Genomic DNA, 16,502 nt, shown 5'->3' on the forward strand with positions numbered 1-16,502 from the left:
GAGAAAAAAGCCGACTTTGAAACAGATTGGTTTTATTCTAGAAAAGTCCAATGAAAGTACTGGAAAGTATTTTTTCTAGGTTAAAAAGTGAAAGAAAAAAAAAACGCCAAACCTTCTAAGAGTATCAATGTTTGTATTCCGGTAGCTTAACAAGACTCTCCTGTACAGTCTCATGTTGTAACAGTGTAAGAAGCGATATTGGGAACTGGCACCAGAAACACTCATACAAATACCAGATTCTCCCTATATTAAAAGTAAAAAGACAAGAGATGCATGTGTACTCTGTTTGCAATCCCGAGCTTCTAAGCTGGAGAAATACATGAATATACAGAGGTAACTCTGAGAAATAGCCTTGCATTTTGAAAAAGGTGTCGTCTAATAAATGTCTTTCTTTTACATTTTCCACTACAAATTTCATTGAGACATTAGAGAGACTGCCCAAGTGCATCTCTGTTTTCTGACAGACTCATCATCTTCTTGCAAATACCTAATCAAGTTCCTGGACCTCTGGTATTGGGTTTGCAACACATCTCTGATATACAGCTTCATACTATTCCTCCTAAGATTGATTACTCTGATTGCTTTCCCTGACTCCCTCACTTTCACTACCTGCCAAAGCCTTTTATCTCAAATTCATTTCTCTTCCAGAGAAAATGCGTTACAATAACAGGCTTAGTGTTCCTCCAGTAGAGGTGTGTAGATGTCTGAAGTGTTGGTCAGTTTTCCTTCATACCTTCAGCCAACCTCACCCTTAACTATCCCAATTTGTTCATAATCTAACATTTTGTAACACATATGAACACCATATTCAGAAATTATTGCACCACAGATATATTTTGCTCTATCAAACTATACTTCATTCTTATTCACTGAGCAACTGTAAATAATTCCATCTCTCCTTAGCTAACTTACCCTGTTTAAAATAACACTGTAATAACAATAATGCTATAGCACTGATCATATTAGCAATTAGATTATTTTACTGTGTTATGAAATGACACACACATAAAAAAGAGCAAGCTAGATCTTTTCTGTTGTAGTTGTGTAACTTAAAAAAAGCAATTTTCAAGTACAGTGGATTTACTAAAAAATATCCTTGGTAATCCCATTTTGAACACAGTGCTCACTGAAAAGGTCACTTACACATATATCCATTAAGCTCCTCCCACAAAACAGAATAAATGAACCTTCCTGTCACTTTATGCAATGTCAATAAATACATCCAAAAAATACCCAGACTTTGCAAAATCTTCCCCCACATCTGTTTCTAGTTATCACTTTATAATTCAGGATACACCTCCCATCCCATTCCAGAAACCATTTGAACTTCAGATAAAGGATAAGGCTTTCTCCTGTCTGGCCCAGATATAGTTTATAGCAGAGATTAATCAAATGCTATCCAAATTTATATAATGAACAGGGCAGATCAATAAGTTTCACTAGAGTCAAGGACCAGTGTCTTTTGGAAAGTAAGAATAACTAAATCAGGCAACTGGTAGATGCTTTGCCTGATTTTAGCAGGAACAGCTGGAAGGAACATTTTCAAAATCTTGTCCTTGCCATTCCCCTCTAGTGAGCTTTTGCACCTGCTGACAGTTGCTGCTAGCTTGATCTTCCTAAGAGAAACGCTTTAGCAGCCCTTTTCCCTTCCCTCAAATCCACTTTGATTTCCTACTGTTGATGGTTTCTGGTCCCTCTAGAAGTTCCAACCCCAGGCTCTCTCCCATTCAATAGCTGTCACACAATACTTATACTTCTGTTCTCTCCTCTATTTTTCTTTGTTCACATTCATCTTCCTACAGTTTCCCTACCTTTATATCAGCCTAAAGACCTTTTCTCCCCTTGTTGTTTTCCCACCTTTCAGTGAAATGTCACCATCCAAATCTTTGTTAAGCAAGAAACGTACTTTCTATTACTATACTTGAGACCCAAATTCTGTGATTCCTAAACCATGTTTCACATTATTTGTTCTGACAACAGTGTCCCCCACTGAACACCCTTGGTTAGCATTGAACACTGCAGTCGGGGTGATGTGCAACTCCTTGTTACGTTCATTACTTTTTTTCTCTTCCAAAAGTAGAGCTTACAAACCCTGCCTGCAAACCACGACCCCTTTGTATCAAATTCAACAGACACAGAGCAAAGGGAACCAGAAAAGATGGTCCTTGTCTCTCTCTCTCTCTCTCTATTAAACAGCCAGAGTACAAATCCCAGTTTTGGAGCTGGCACATTCAGCTTTGCCTCAGGGATATTTGCACCATGGTGTGTTACAGTGCAGCTGTGCCCTAAGTAAACTTTAAAAGACCATTGTACAGACTTGTGACAGGCAGGCATAATAGAGAGGCATAAAACACTTGAAAAGCCTTAATCGACGAGAAAAAGAAGAGTTTGGTAAAGACAATGTTTGAAAGAGAAATAATCCAAAAAAGCCAGACCTGAGTCAGAACCTCCGGGTAAAATTTCTGGCGGTGGGATAAACCAGCATGGAAATCACCCTCTAAGAACAGCAATAATCCCCTCTTCCTTTGGAATTTCAAGGCTCATGTAGACTGTGCACAGAGGAGAATCCAGGGAAAAACATTAGGTGCCATGAAAGGCTTACTCTGCTGCTAAATTCAGAGACAGAGAAATGAGCTGAAAGCTCTGGTTTTACTAAGGTACCTCTTATTCAAGCTCAACTGTCTTTTACGTTTAATATTCATTACAGGATGCTGATCTGGTGTTTTCTTCTGTACTCTGATACAGATTTTAAGCTGAAAAACCCTGTGAACAAGATTAAATTACTGACACAGATGCATTAATTGGCTATTTGATATTATCATATTCTATGTTCATCACAGAAGTTATTAAAATTATATTCCTTCCTTCAAAAATGGGAGAGAAGACATAGGCAAATGTGAAATTGCCTCTGAAGCACAGAGAGACATCAGTGACATGGGCATTTGCCTCAGCAGTGCAGTGAGACATGTGGCTGGCACATGCTCCTGAGCAGCCAAGTCTTCCATAAAGATAAATGCATGACTAATTGCAGTCTTTCTTTTCAGGTGCCATGGCAGCAGGCATCACTCAGACTGGGGTTAAAGCATTAGAATAATTAGCCTGAGTCAGTGGTGGGCCAGTTTATTTTTATTTTCTGCTGTGATGACTTTACTGGAGTGGAGCTGCCTTGTCAAAGCTGCCTCCAAAACTCTGTAAATGCTCCTTCTAAACACCGAGGCTGAGTCCCAAGGGAAAAGGCAGCACAAAGAGGAGAGACCAAGAAGTTAAGACAAAGGAGGACAAAATAATCCTGTGCCACAGAAAAAGTTAAAAAGGCACGAGCTGCAGCTGCTGCCAAAGTTTTGTTAGGAGAGCTACTGGAGCAAGCAGCTGCAATTTGAGACGAAACTCTTTCCTCCTCCAGTTCTTTTCAGCAATATTTTATGCAATGTTAAATTAAGGTCAGATAAAGGACATATTAGTAGTGTTCTTGCCAGTGAAAACCACAAGTTCACTACTACTTTATATTTATTTACTTACTGTTTGATAAAAAGAGTTTCCCTTTGAAGGTCCATTTGAGGGACCTGTGAAACAGAATAATATTTGGACACAGCTCTGAAGAGTTAATGGAGGTTCTCTGTCCTCTGTCTGAAGTCAGTTGGGGCTCTCTTTCAGCATATTAGTTGAATGTATACACAGAGACTATTTTACTTTGTTTTATGTTTATTGCAATTTACAAAACTTACACTAATAGCCCAATTTCGTGCAATTATCTGAATGCAAAATATTGTTCAGTTGAATTCCCATAACCTAATCCTACTAGTTCCCTTGGCTGTCTCACTGTCAATTATGAACCAAGCTCTGTGCACATCAGATGAAACGCTGCTATTGTAAAAATGTAACCTTTCTTTAGAAGTTATTTTCAGTGGTCTTCTGCCATGCAGGCTGTTTTCATTGTCTGCAACCAAAAGCACTTGAAGAAAATCTGATTTTAACATCACAGCCTTGCAATACATATACTTTAGCTAAAGCGGTTTGTTGTGTTTTTTGTGGTAATGAGCCAGTTGTGTTTGCACCATAATTGTACCTCTAAATATCTCCTGAGCTGCACATGTGGGGCAAAGTGTGGTTTTATGAATATACAGGGGAAGGGGAAGAAAAGAGGAAGGCCATACAGAGAATTACATCTTCTTTTCCTTACATATATAACAGAGCTAACACAGTTTTGAAAGGCAAGCAGTGGATGATGTTAACACTCCATTAGTGCCAACTTGGTGCTCAAGTCTGAGTATTAAGATATCCTGAGGCTGGCTAAGGGTTCACAGATGTTTTAGTACTTACTTTTGGTAAGTTTGGTTTGGTTTGGTTTAGTACTTACTTTTTCCTTTTTGGGGCCTTTACAGTTTGTATCTGTGAGATTTAGTCCACAATCTATGAAAAAAAAAAAGTGAGCTTTTTTTTTCTTTTTAAGTAAAATCCAGGATTTATTAAATCATATGACTCCAGCAACTAGAACTTAAAGAAAAATACTAAAGAAGCTGAAACTTGTAAGAGCCAATGTGCTATATTCCCCAAATCAAGTTAATGAATTAACCTAGTCAGCTGACCTGCCTTTCTGGAAAGAAAACATGCACCTTGAAAAATGTGGATAGCGCCATATGCAGAGTGTACTTCCTTGAAGCTTTGCAGGGTTTGGTTCTGCTCTAGTACATCCCACTCTTCCTGTTCCTCTGAAATACCTATCCTGCATTTCCTTATTTGTGCTCTTTTACTGTGCTTTTGGTTGATTACAGACCTATTGGGTAGGAGGAAATCATTCTTACATCCACTTTGGAGGGAACAAGCCTTGCTTGATTCAACCAGGACAGATGTAATAGATCATTTTTAAAGTTACCTGAAGTTACCTACCTACATTTCTTTGAAACTGAGACTCTAAACTCCATTCCTTTGTTGTGAATTGAAAGAAATAATATTCATTTCTTTATGAGATAGGGCAGATATCAGCCTCTGGTCTTGCCTGGCTCTCTCATTTGTCTATAGAGGAAGGTTTCGATAACCTGGGCTTTTTTTGTACATCGATAATGTTACATGAAATTAATCTCAACCCTGATGTCATATTTTGGATAGCCATAATTCAAAATAGTAAAATTAAATTCCTTTTTCATTTTTGCTGCCTTAAATATCTTCCATCTTTTTTTGCCCTAAAGGAACAGCTGCCTTTCCAGGCAGTGAAATTTCTGTTCCTTATAAAAGCTACATATTTATCTGATATCATTATTCAGGTCTCCAAATGACCTTCATCATAGAAGAGGAATTTGAGACATCATATTTTGGTTGTTAAAGGGGAGAAAAATAATCAGAAAAAGAGGGAAGGGAAAAAAAAAGAACAGAAAATTTTTAAGCAGGAGAGCAATAAAGAACAAACACACTGGTTTTACCTTTGCATTTCACCTTTTATATACTACTTATATAATCATGATATATAAACACACATAGATACCCTTGTCATTATTATCTTTATGGAATCCTACAGATAGTAAGGCATGACTCTCCCATCTTATTTTGGCTGGCATGCTCTACACTAGTCCCTTGTCACTGAACTTGCAAACATGGCCATTCTGGCATTTTACTTACACAGGATTTTATTTGTGAAATTACTGTTAGCGCAGAAGAATGTCTTGGGGAAAACAAATTTCATTTTGTGCTATATGCCAGCCATCCCCATCACAGATGTCAAAGAATAAAAAAATATATATTGGCTCTCTCAGGATCCTTTCATTTGCTCTGTCTGCTTTGTTAGAGCTGCCACAATTGCTCGTTCCTTGCAGAGCATGAGACAGACACGTGTAACATCTCCACTCGCTTGCACAGGGAATCACTCACAAAGCTGGCTTCCTCTCATTAAGCCTCTCTAAGAAGCAACTGATAGCAATGCAGGCCTTGGCAATTATTTAACATTTTGAACAGACAGAAATAAGTGGACTGGCTGCCTTGATGCCGCAGCACTTCATTCTCACCTGACTGTCTGGAAATTCTGCTGCCCTGAATCTCTGGTTTCTAGTGAATGTGTAGTAATACACCAGCCTCTCCTCAGGAATGCCTTTCACAGGCATGGAACTGTATAAAAGCTTTCTAGCATTTATTTGTTATGTGCATTGCTAGCACAAAAGTTTGCATTGGAACAGGCAAGGTAATTAATTACTATTCTGATTTAACATTCCTCTGTCTTTCACATCTTTGCAATACTCATTAATATATATGTATATATATATACATGCACCCATACATCTATAAATATACAAGCATTTGATGCCCTATTTTTGGAGCAGAAATCAATACTAGCTGCCCACTGCCAAGTGGCTCCCCACAATGCATGGCCATGAAATTCTGCATTAACAAACACCTGCATGTAGGATATAGAGGAGAAAAAAGAAACATGTTCAAATGAAGGCATCTTTCCATTTCCTACTTCCAAAGAAAAGAAAATTTCCTTCTTCCAGAAAATTGGAAGAGATCAAAATCCACATTCTTAAAGCTTCTTGTGTATCACATATTGTATTTAATTATACATTTTTCAAAAGACTCCACCTACTCTCTGAGACTAGAAATCTTTTAATAGCATGAAGTTAGTCAATCTTTCTTTCATTAATATTCATATATATGCCCCAGTTCTTACATTTAAACTCACTAATGAAGATTCACTGCTGCTGCAGCCAAACACTGCAGGACTGGGACCCTTTTGTGCTGCCCTGTGTAGCACTGAACTCCATGATGGGCAAACAGCACTTATTAAACAGCAACCACTTCACCTGCTTCCTGCTCCCTTAGCCCTTCTGTTAATTCCTTGGACAGTGCAGTCTCAGTTGAGGGGGGTTATGTTCTCATTGCAGTGATGTGGGAGATGGCAGAGACTTGTATGTTGCTGTCCTCTGTGTTGAAAAGACATTTTTAATAATCCTTGCCAAGTTATTCAATCTTTTCATCTTTTGCAATATAAAACGTTCCCCATTTTATGAAAGAGAGACAACAGTGCTTCTCTTCTTCACAAGGATTTTTTACAATCATGCAGCTTCTGGTTTCCATTTAGCACTAACTCGATCCCTTCATGCAGCACCACACTGGGATGTGTAAACTTAGCCTGGAACAGAGTCTGAAGGCAGAAGAGACCATTATGATCTTTTAGGATTTTTCTCAGGGATTCCTGCATGAGGCTCCACAGTTTCAGTTGCCAAGGAAACAATTATCAATCTTTTCCATCCCTCGCCATCCTTATGCCTCCTTCCCATTTTGCTGTTTCTTGCTACAATAGAAGAATCTTGTCAAATGTTCTGGTCTCCAGCTCTTGCATCCTGACCTCCACCACAAAGAAAGAAAAGGAAAGACTGTTGAGGATCCTTGGCTGGGAGTTCAGTCTGAAGTTTACCTCCTATCCTTGAATTTTGTGCTGCAGGTGGACAGCCCTTTGAAAATGATCCTCTCAGCTGCAGATAGCTTATCAAATGCTCTATTGTTTGACTAACATAAGACATATTATTTTTTTAATTACTCAGCAGTGTAATTTAAATTAACACTTGATACATTTGTGGTATCTTTTCTTTCACCATAGCCTTAGCTTCCCTACAACCTCATGCAGAAATGCTTTGAGGAAAAAAGCACACTTTATTATAACATGCAGCTGAAGAGCAAAAGCAATAATGAGGAAAAAAAAGGAGGATGCAAAAGATGGGAAACTGTGTAGGAGGAAGATAGAAGGCAAAAACTCTGCATCAATTAGAGAATAAATTAGATGAAGTCACAGCCAGAGAGAAAATTTTGAAGTCTCAGGAGGTTAAGCTTGGGTACCTTCAGGCAAGTTACAGATCTGCGTGGTCCCCTAAGGTCTAATGTGTTCCACCTGGATAGTTCATAGCTTCTGACAGTTGCACTGATTTTATGACTTTAAATACAACTCTGATCAGGGTGACTGTGTGAAGGACAGAAGGGTGACTCACCAATGTAATTTGTAATCTGAGGTATTCCCCTCAAATTCAGTGGAATTTTATCAGTGTATTCTGCTCCTCAGTGTGCCCAAGAGGGAGGATGAACACAGCAACTGCAGGAAGGGAAAGAAAAACCACAAAAAGCTTATGGGGAAGAGGGCTGCCTTTTGATAATTCATCACTTAGGGGTAATTGTCATGCTTTTATAAGTAGCCTAACAATAGCTCACTTAAAGGCAAGCAGACTTACCTTGCAAACCTTTGAAATATCAGATGACCAAAGAAAAGTCAGATATGTAGAAACTGAAATATTCCTCAGAGTATACTTCTAGGGAGAGAGAAACAAGGTAGATCACATTAATAAAACAATTGCTGTTTATGCTGAGGGAGAGATGCTTCAGGCCTTCCTCTTCTAGACACTCATTTTGGAGCTGGCTGAGGGTTTTTTAAAATTCTGGGTGTGTATGAGCCATACCAGGAAGATTCTGAGATGGCCAAACCATGCATGTCTACACAGAGGGTGTTCTCATACAATCACCACCATGGAAACACCAAGCACATGTCCAGAGCCATTGTGCCTCTTCTGGGACGTCCACCAGCTTATGCCTCAGGACTGAGCTGTGCCAATCCTCACTACAAGCCTGGGAAATCTGGACTTTTTGGTCATTTGGCTCCATTTGTTCAAGGCACTGCACTTAAACAATGTAGCCCAGAAAGATGCACCATACTAAAATCCCTGAAATATTTTTCTGCTGAAATCACTTGCCAATGATTTGGGGTGCTTGTAACAGAAGTAGTAAGATCTCTGTGTGAAAAAAAAAAAAAGATGGAGAAGACAAGTTATTTTTATGAATGTCAACAATATCTCAGTTTTCTTTTTGGTTATTTTTCTGTCAGGCTGTACAGAAGAATGTTAGAGGGAAGCAAATAGGAAGAAAACAACAACAATGTACCAATACAGTTTTCAAATATCACAGTGCTATTAAGAGTAGTATATTGAGGAATATCTTCCCACATACCTTCAGACAGGTGAGTGTTAATTTCTCCTGAATAAATTAATTTTCTCCTAATTTCTCTTCTTTATTCTCCCTTCTCCTGGGAGAATAAAGAAGACACTGAACTGCTGAAAAGCACAGCTAGACAAAGGGAATGGATGAACAGCAGTGTTGAGATGAGTCAGAAAATGCCAGTCTTTAAGAGAGAGTTGGGTTTGGCACTTGACCTTGAACAGGTGTGTTTATGCTCTGTGGGAACTGCTAAAACAAATGTGTTTTCTGGTAAGACTTATGTACAGATGCTCTCTCTTTGTTTCATCTCATGTTTCATCTTCTGATTTCCTTTGGCTGAATAAACATCTTTTCTGTAGAAAAAAATATATATTCTTGAGCCCTGTGGATCAGCTGCTGGGTCAGTCAGTGCTGTGAGCCCCCAAGTGTGTTGGGTCAGTGCAGTGCAAAGCAGGCACTGCTGGCTTCTCTATTCACATGGTGAGTGCTGTATTCAACTACCCTGGAGGGGACTGTGTGGAGGGAAAAAACCATCCCTGGCTGGCAGGGACATGACATGACTTAGCATGCCAGCTGCCTCACAAGCCTGTGCTTCCTCCCCTAGGCAGCAGTACACAAGTGGGAGAGCTCATTATTCTCATACAAGAGAAGCAACTCCATAACAACAAAACAAAGCAAGCAAACAAAACAAAACCCAAGAAATCCCCCCAACAAACAGGTAAACCTGAGAAAGGTTTACTGTCACTTGACTCTACTGTTTCTCCCACTGGGTTGTGCTGCATATTTCCCAGGTGACCGCTCTCCTGCTGCTGCCTGCCCCTGCCAGGCTGAAGGCAAGGAAAAGGGTATCAGTTTGCAAAAAGAGAGCGATCCTCCTCCTCACAGACACAGCACAATCTTCCCCTGTGGCAGACCTGAGCACGTTAATCAAGCAAATGGCAGCAGGAGGCAGAACCTGAAGATGCTCTCTTTTTTCCACATGGGCTTGAAACTATTCAGCTCCTGTTTGCACTACAGGACGTCTTGGCAATGGGATGCAGGAAGCAGTGTCCTCTTCACATCCCTGTCTGCAGATGTACTGGGGAGGAAAAGAGTCTCTGCTACTTAGGAAGCTTGAGAGGGAGTCAGAGGGGGTCCTGATCATGGAGGTCTTGTGTACTGGATCTTGCCTCTGGATCTAAGACAAACCCATTATGCACTCTGGATCAAAACCTGCTCATTTCACTAAATCTTCTCTCAGATCTTGAATGTTTCAGACTCATCCACACCACCCACTATGCTAAAACTTCCCTGTCTACTCCCACTCACATCTCCCAGCTTTCCAAGCCTAAGTAGCCCCTTGCTGTCAGACCATGCTTGATCACTCTGCGTGACTGTCTGCATCACTGTCTTCTGTCCTGCTACTCATTGCCAACCCCTGCTGTTACCAAGTGATTTCATGTGCATTTAGATAATAAATTGTTACATTAATGGATTAAACAGCTCCCAGCATTGTCCTAATCTGCATGAGCCTCTCCTGGGCTTCTCACTGGCTATCCTGAGGTGTGTCATTCAGCCTCCTCTTGGTGCTGTTCACACAAGCTGTATTGATGTCATTTTTAGGTTGAAAAGGTAGTGAGTGTATTGCTGACTCATGTGCCCAACACAGTTTCATATACCTTATCACTATGCAGTTTCCTTTGTCAACCAAATGCATAGTCTCATCAAAGCACAAAACTGAGGTTTGTTTGAAAGTTTGCATATAGGTCCCATAAACTCTGTCAGTGGAATTATTTGTTTTCTTTCACTTAGTTCTTTCTTGACTGATGCATACAAGCTTTCTCTACTTTCTCAGGAACTAAGTCTAGCCAGCCTCCAATTACTGGACTCATTCTCTGGGGCAAAATTATCACCAGTCTTTTTTTCCTCTGTTCTATATCTTTAATGTGCCCTGACCCCACCTTTCTCTGACTGTCCCTACCCTGCTCTCCTTCACAGAGTAGCAGGTTCTCTTTCACTCCTGGAGGCAGGGCAGGGGGCAAGAGAGAAAGCTGTGGAGATCTGCAAGCCCACAGAACCACCTTGGCACCTCTACAATGTGTTGGTCTGATCCAGAGACAGCCCTGGTCACAAGAGAGACCAGACTGACCCAAAAAAAAGGGATGAGTGAGAAAGATGGAGCTGGGAAGTTCTGCTGCCCCTGCTTGCACTGCTCCTAATCTATAAAGGTTTAACAGTTGTGCCATGATTGATGATGGCATAGTCTTTTAGTTGTTATCATAATCCTTTTGATTGTGACAACCCTTTTGGTTGTTAGCAGAAGGGAGATTCAAATTATATCATTTCTCCTTACCTGCAGGCCTATCCCAAAGTCTGCTAGAGTCCTTTCATTAGCATCAGATCAGAGTTTATGCTTGCATTTCCCTGTAGATGTAAAAGATGCTTGCACTCCTCTTCCTTTTTGGGATACTCAGCACAGTTCTGTCCTGCAGAACAGCAGCAGCATTTGCATTTCCAGAGGAGTTACAGGGTTTCTTTCCACTCACCAGGCCTCTTTCATGCAGCACACAGCTTCAGAGCCTCTGGTGGAGCTCCTTTCCACCAAGCTACATTCTCTGATTTCAGGATTCACCAGAAGATTAAAATAGATTTTCCACACAAATCCTGAAAGAAATCAGTGCTTATTCACAAGGAAACAGACTCAAGATCATGCAGCTGTCCCACCCAGGTAACCTGCCATATGAGCCTGTATAAAGTGCATATTTCAGACCACAAGAGGCACAGGAGAAACACACATTGCACTGTACAGAGGGCAGATGCAGCAGAGTTGGTCTCAGACGAGGTTAGTGTATTCAGCAAAGCACTTCAAGTGCCATTTGGTGAGAAAACCTATTAATAAATGGAGACAAAGGCCATAATAAACTAAAGAGCAACTGCTTCACAGTTCAGAGAGTAAATACAGTGCCCTGGGCGAGGAAGTGAGATGGCTCAATTACAGAGAGCTCAGCACAGACCAGCTCAGACCATTGATAACTCTGCTTATCACAAGGAGAAAAATCACAATGATGGGAGAAAATAAATAAAAGAAGAAAAAAGAAAAGTGGGAGAGAAGGAAGTCACAGAAAATTCAGCTCTATAGTAAGTGTGTGCATTGACCTGTGACACTGTCTGCATAGAGTTAGAGGGCAAGGAGACATGTACCCTATTAAAAAATCTCTTTTAAAGCCCAGATCCTTTCTCTGCAACCTTCACCTTGTTACAGGTTTCTCTGTAACCTTCACTGTAAGGTCATACACAGTTATGAAAAATTTTCCCCAAATTTTCATTCAACATATGGTGGAAACTGAGAGCAGTTTGCTTCTCAGAGACTCCTTATAAGATACACTTTTTCTGCAAAGCAGATCATTGGCTTCTCAAGTATTTTCACATTGATCAAAACCTTAGAGAGTTTCTTGGTGAAAGCCTGGTCTCCTTTGAAAATTTTGGAAGTGGCAATGAGAAAAATCCAAAACAGACACACTTCTCTACTCTCTAGTTTTTGGGGTTTTTTTTCTCTTGGGGCTGAAATCAGGATGCTGCCTTTGTAGCTGAGGTGAAATATACTGGGGAATTGGGAAAATTTGTGAAAAGACCCCAGCAATCCAAAGAGCTCCTCACCTTCATCAGAAGTTATGTTCTTCATCTTCCTTACTGTAGCCAAAAGCATCTTAGGAGCAATGGATTTAAGAAGCCAGGGACTCCCATTCCAATTCAAAGGAAGGGCAACTGGAATGGATGAAGGGAACCTTGTGACCTTTTGCCATCCAGAATTTGCATTCAGGCAGTTCCATCATTTTGCTGTGAACATCACAATCAATGGTTCCAGCACTAGATGTGTCAGAACTTTTAATATTTGATACCCAGCTAAGGTACTATATATCCTCTGTGATCAAAAGCAAGCCCTGTGATCAAAGGTGTGTGTTTGACTCCTTCTAGAGAAAAGCACCAGTGATATCCTTACTTGGGTGTTGAACGAATATTCTGTTCGCTTTTGCTTTCCCTCTAGTATCATCTATTTTTTTGACTGAAATCTGTAAGTGGTTTTTTTTGTGATTGTATGTTCTCTGAATCCTTTTTGCTAGTTCTGTTTCAAGGCCCCTGGATTATAATGTCTTCCACAATGTTGCCCTGCTCTACAGAGTTTGGCTGGGATGGAGTTGATTTTCTTCACAGCAGCCCATATAATTCCATGTTTTGGATTTGTGTCCAAAACAGTGCTAAGATGGAAGTGTTTTAGCTATTATTGGACATTGCTTGCACTGGGTCAAGGCCTTTTTTCCCTGTTTTTCCCTCTGCACCCTCAGCAAGAAGGCTGGGGGTGGGCGAGAGGCTGGGATAGGACAACTGACCAAAAGATATTCCATACCACAGAACACCACATTCAGCAATAAAAACTGTGGAGAAGGGGGCGATTCCAAGGAGGTTGCCCAGGAACTGTCTAAGATTTGCCTGGCTGGTGGGAGGTGGTGAGTGACCTTGCATCACTTCAGGTTTTCTTCTTTACTTATTAAAGTGTCTTAATCTCAATTTAGCTTTCTTTCACCCCTATATCCATGATTATTTCCATTTCCACCGTGCTCAGCTCTTGAAGTGTTATCCAGCACCAAACTACTTTGTGCCATACGGATGCACAGCACCCAGCACAGCATGCTGGCCAAGACTGACTTTCCAGTGCCCCTTAATTACAGCTAAGGAACAAGGCAGGGTTTGTTTAATCCCTTCACTTCTTGGTACTGACAGCGTGTGCCTTACACCCACTCACCCGAGCCGAGCCGAGCCGAGCCGAGCCGAGCCGAGCCGAGCCGAGCCGAGCCGAGCCGAGCCGAGCGAAGGTGCGGGCGCCCTCTGGCGGCCGGCGGGTCCCTCCGCCTCGTCAGGGCCCGGTGCTCGCCGGCGGCCGCTGCCCTGAGAGGCCGTGCCCGCGGGTTCCGCTGTTCACAGCCGGGAGAAAAACACTTCATTCCAGCACTCCCGTGAACTGCTGTGTGCACACCCCGCTCCATAGGCTGCATGGAGAAATCTGATGGCGAGAGGACTGGATTTTTCCAAGGGGTTGAGCATACAACCCTCCCCTGCAGCCCCACTCCCAGCAGTGGAAACTCAGGACGTCTAAGAATTCACTCTCCCATCGATTTTCTACTTCTCTTCAGCCTGCTCCCCCCTCGGTTGTCTTTTATGTCCCCTCGTATCTGCTTTCAAAGCATTTCATCCCCTTTATCCATCATTCTCAGTAATTCCAGACCCGCTCACACATCTTGTCACGGGAGGCAGCATCTCCAGCCTTTACCTACCTGCGAACACTGTCATTCCTGATATTATTTTAAGGTCTTAAAAAACCCAAACCCAGCCCTACGACGCTTGCTTTTCCCATCTCCTCCCCTCTCCCTGCACCCTGGGGTCAGCACCACGTTGGAAGACAGGAAAGGAGGTGAGGAAATGGGATCATGCAGGACAGGGGTCATTATAAAAGAAGGAGGGGGTAATCCTAACCCAGGGAAAACAGGGATAAAGCAGGGAAATGTGACCAGCAGACCGATAGAGGAGAGCAGAGCTCTGGCATCTGCATTTCCACATAGCAAAGAACAGGGTACAGGACAGACAAATAATCTGGCATATGCAGGTGAAGTGTGGTTGAACCTTCATCGATCCTCCTGCAGTCTCCTTGCAGGCCTGCCTTTGTTGTTCCTGTCACTCCTGCTCTGTAAACTCCCGAGGAGGCCTATTGATGTCTGAAGGAGAGAGGCAGATCGAGGATATCTGGGCATGGAAGAAACAACTTCAAGAGAACTGATGCAAGCTTTTCTCAAGCAGCCCCCAAACCCTGGTCATTGGAAGTCCAATTCAGTAAGCATACTCAATCTTTGTGGGAGCAGGAATTCTTCTCTGTGGTTTTCAGACTGGCAATAGCTGTCAAGAGGGGATGAGAATATTCAATGCAGGGTCCTGTCACCGTACCTTCTTTTAAACTGCACTTCTTCCTTTTTTTTTTTTTTTTTCCTCTGACACATTACTTCAAGTTTTAATTTATTTTTTTATGAGCTTGGAAAAAAGAAAAGGGAATAAAATGACTTCTTTATATTTAAAGAGTTCACACACCCGAGGCAATATGCTGTCCAAGTCCAAGCGGGAAGTGTTCCAGGTGCCTCCTGGACTTGCAGCCTCCTGCACCCCATACACACATGTCTGGATGTGCCTAGAAAAGCCTGTGCACAAATGCAGCCTGCAGTTAAGTGTACTTAAGCCACCCCAGGTGCCTTTCCACTGGAGCTCCTTACACCATTACCACAGGGGTGAGAGTCCCCATGGGAATGGAGTGCTGCTGGTGCTGGGCTCCGAGGGCTGGCAGTGCTGCCTGGAGAAGCCTACTCCTGTCCCTGTAACTGCTGCTTTGCCAAATGGATTTAAGTGTGGATCTGTGCATCAAGCCCCTCTTGTGGCTGCCTTCCTGTGAGCAAAAGCCCCACACAGCAGAGCCTTTGATATATAGTGCAGTGCAGGGACCTTTAAATAACAGCCTTTATGGCTCATTATTTGCACAGCCACCTTGCAGGAGAAAACATAAAGGGAAAAGCGCATTGCAGGAAATGCTGATGCAGGTGTCTTTGCCCTGGCGTGACCAGCAGAGAATGAGAATTTACAAGCTGCAGATCCACTGCTCCAGCACAGGTTTGCTGTGGAGATTCCACAGTTGCACAAGTAACCAAAGGACAGCAGCCTGTGTTTCACACAGCAGGACCATTCTCCTTCTACCAGAACCCCATTAACAGTTTAATTTGACATTAATGGCAATCAGGATGGCAGAGCTGCACTGTGCATAAAACAAGCTCTTTTTATATGTATAAATACTAATTTAGGTGCCAAACTTCGGACTCAAGTAAATTAAAACATAGCCACTGCACTGGAAAGCACAAGCAGCACATGCCAGGAACAGCAGCACCACTGTGCATACACCACACCATGAGTCCCTCCACCTTCCCAATTTTAAGAGACCCATACCCACCTGGAATAAACTGGTTCAGCTAAGGTGAACACTGAAAGCATCAACAGAGATTCCTTGTGGCCCAGAAAGAGCTGAATGTGCTCAGGTTTGTTGGTGGTAATTTTTACCAGCTGCTCAGGACTGTGGTCTTCAGGTGCTGACATTTACTGCAGCTCCAGTGGTTTGAGAAGACCCTTCCCAGTCTCTCATATGGTGGCTGAAGCCCTTGCTGTTTCCTCTCACAAGGCACTGCAGGTTCTGCTAAAAGCAAGCCTGCTTCAAGCGAGAACCTGCTCTCCCCTCCTGGGAAAAAAGGGTCAGAAAGTACATTCTCCAACTACAATGCATTTTTAATGTGTTTTGGTCTTGGACAACAGTGTGACAAATAATTTTTACAGTTTTATTGATAAGTTTTACAAAAAGAAGAAACAAATAAAGAAGACATCATAACACAACACACACATGGAGCAACTACCCTAGTTAAACTACCTGTTCTGGATTTACATCTGTTGCTGATGTTAGATCATTCACTAATGGCTCT

The 16,502-nt window shown here is 41.9% G+C and overlaps 1 long non-coding RNA gene across 2 annotated transcripts; it reads right to left on the reverse strand.

Moving 5' to 3' along the window:
- Nucleotides 1-6,262: 6,262 nt before the first annotated feature.
- On the reverse strand, nucleotides 6,263-8,431 carry LOC118698139 (uncharacterized). Of its 2 annotated transcripts, none has more exons than XR_008508422.1 (3): nucleotides 8,208-8,431; nucleotides 7,971-8,071; nucleotides 6,263-7,328 (listed from the first exon to the last, which is right to left on the reverse strand). It is a non-coding gene; the product is annotated as an uncharacterized LOC118698139 (long non-coding RNA). The 2 variants fall into 2 exon arrangements; XR_004981836.1 differs by having other exon boundaries at nucleotides 6,263-7,333.
- Between the last annotated feature and the right edge of the window lie 8,071 nt (nucleotides 8,432-16,502).

This window comes from Molothrus ater, chromosome 5 (genome assembly GCF_012460135.2).
Source record: "Molothrus ater isolate BHLD 08-10-18 breed brown headed cowbird chromosome 5, BPBGC_Mater_1.1, whole genome shotgun sequence".
Lineage (NCBI taxonomy): Eukaryota > Metazoa > Chordata > Aves > Passeriformes > Icteridae > Molothrus > Molothrus ater.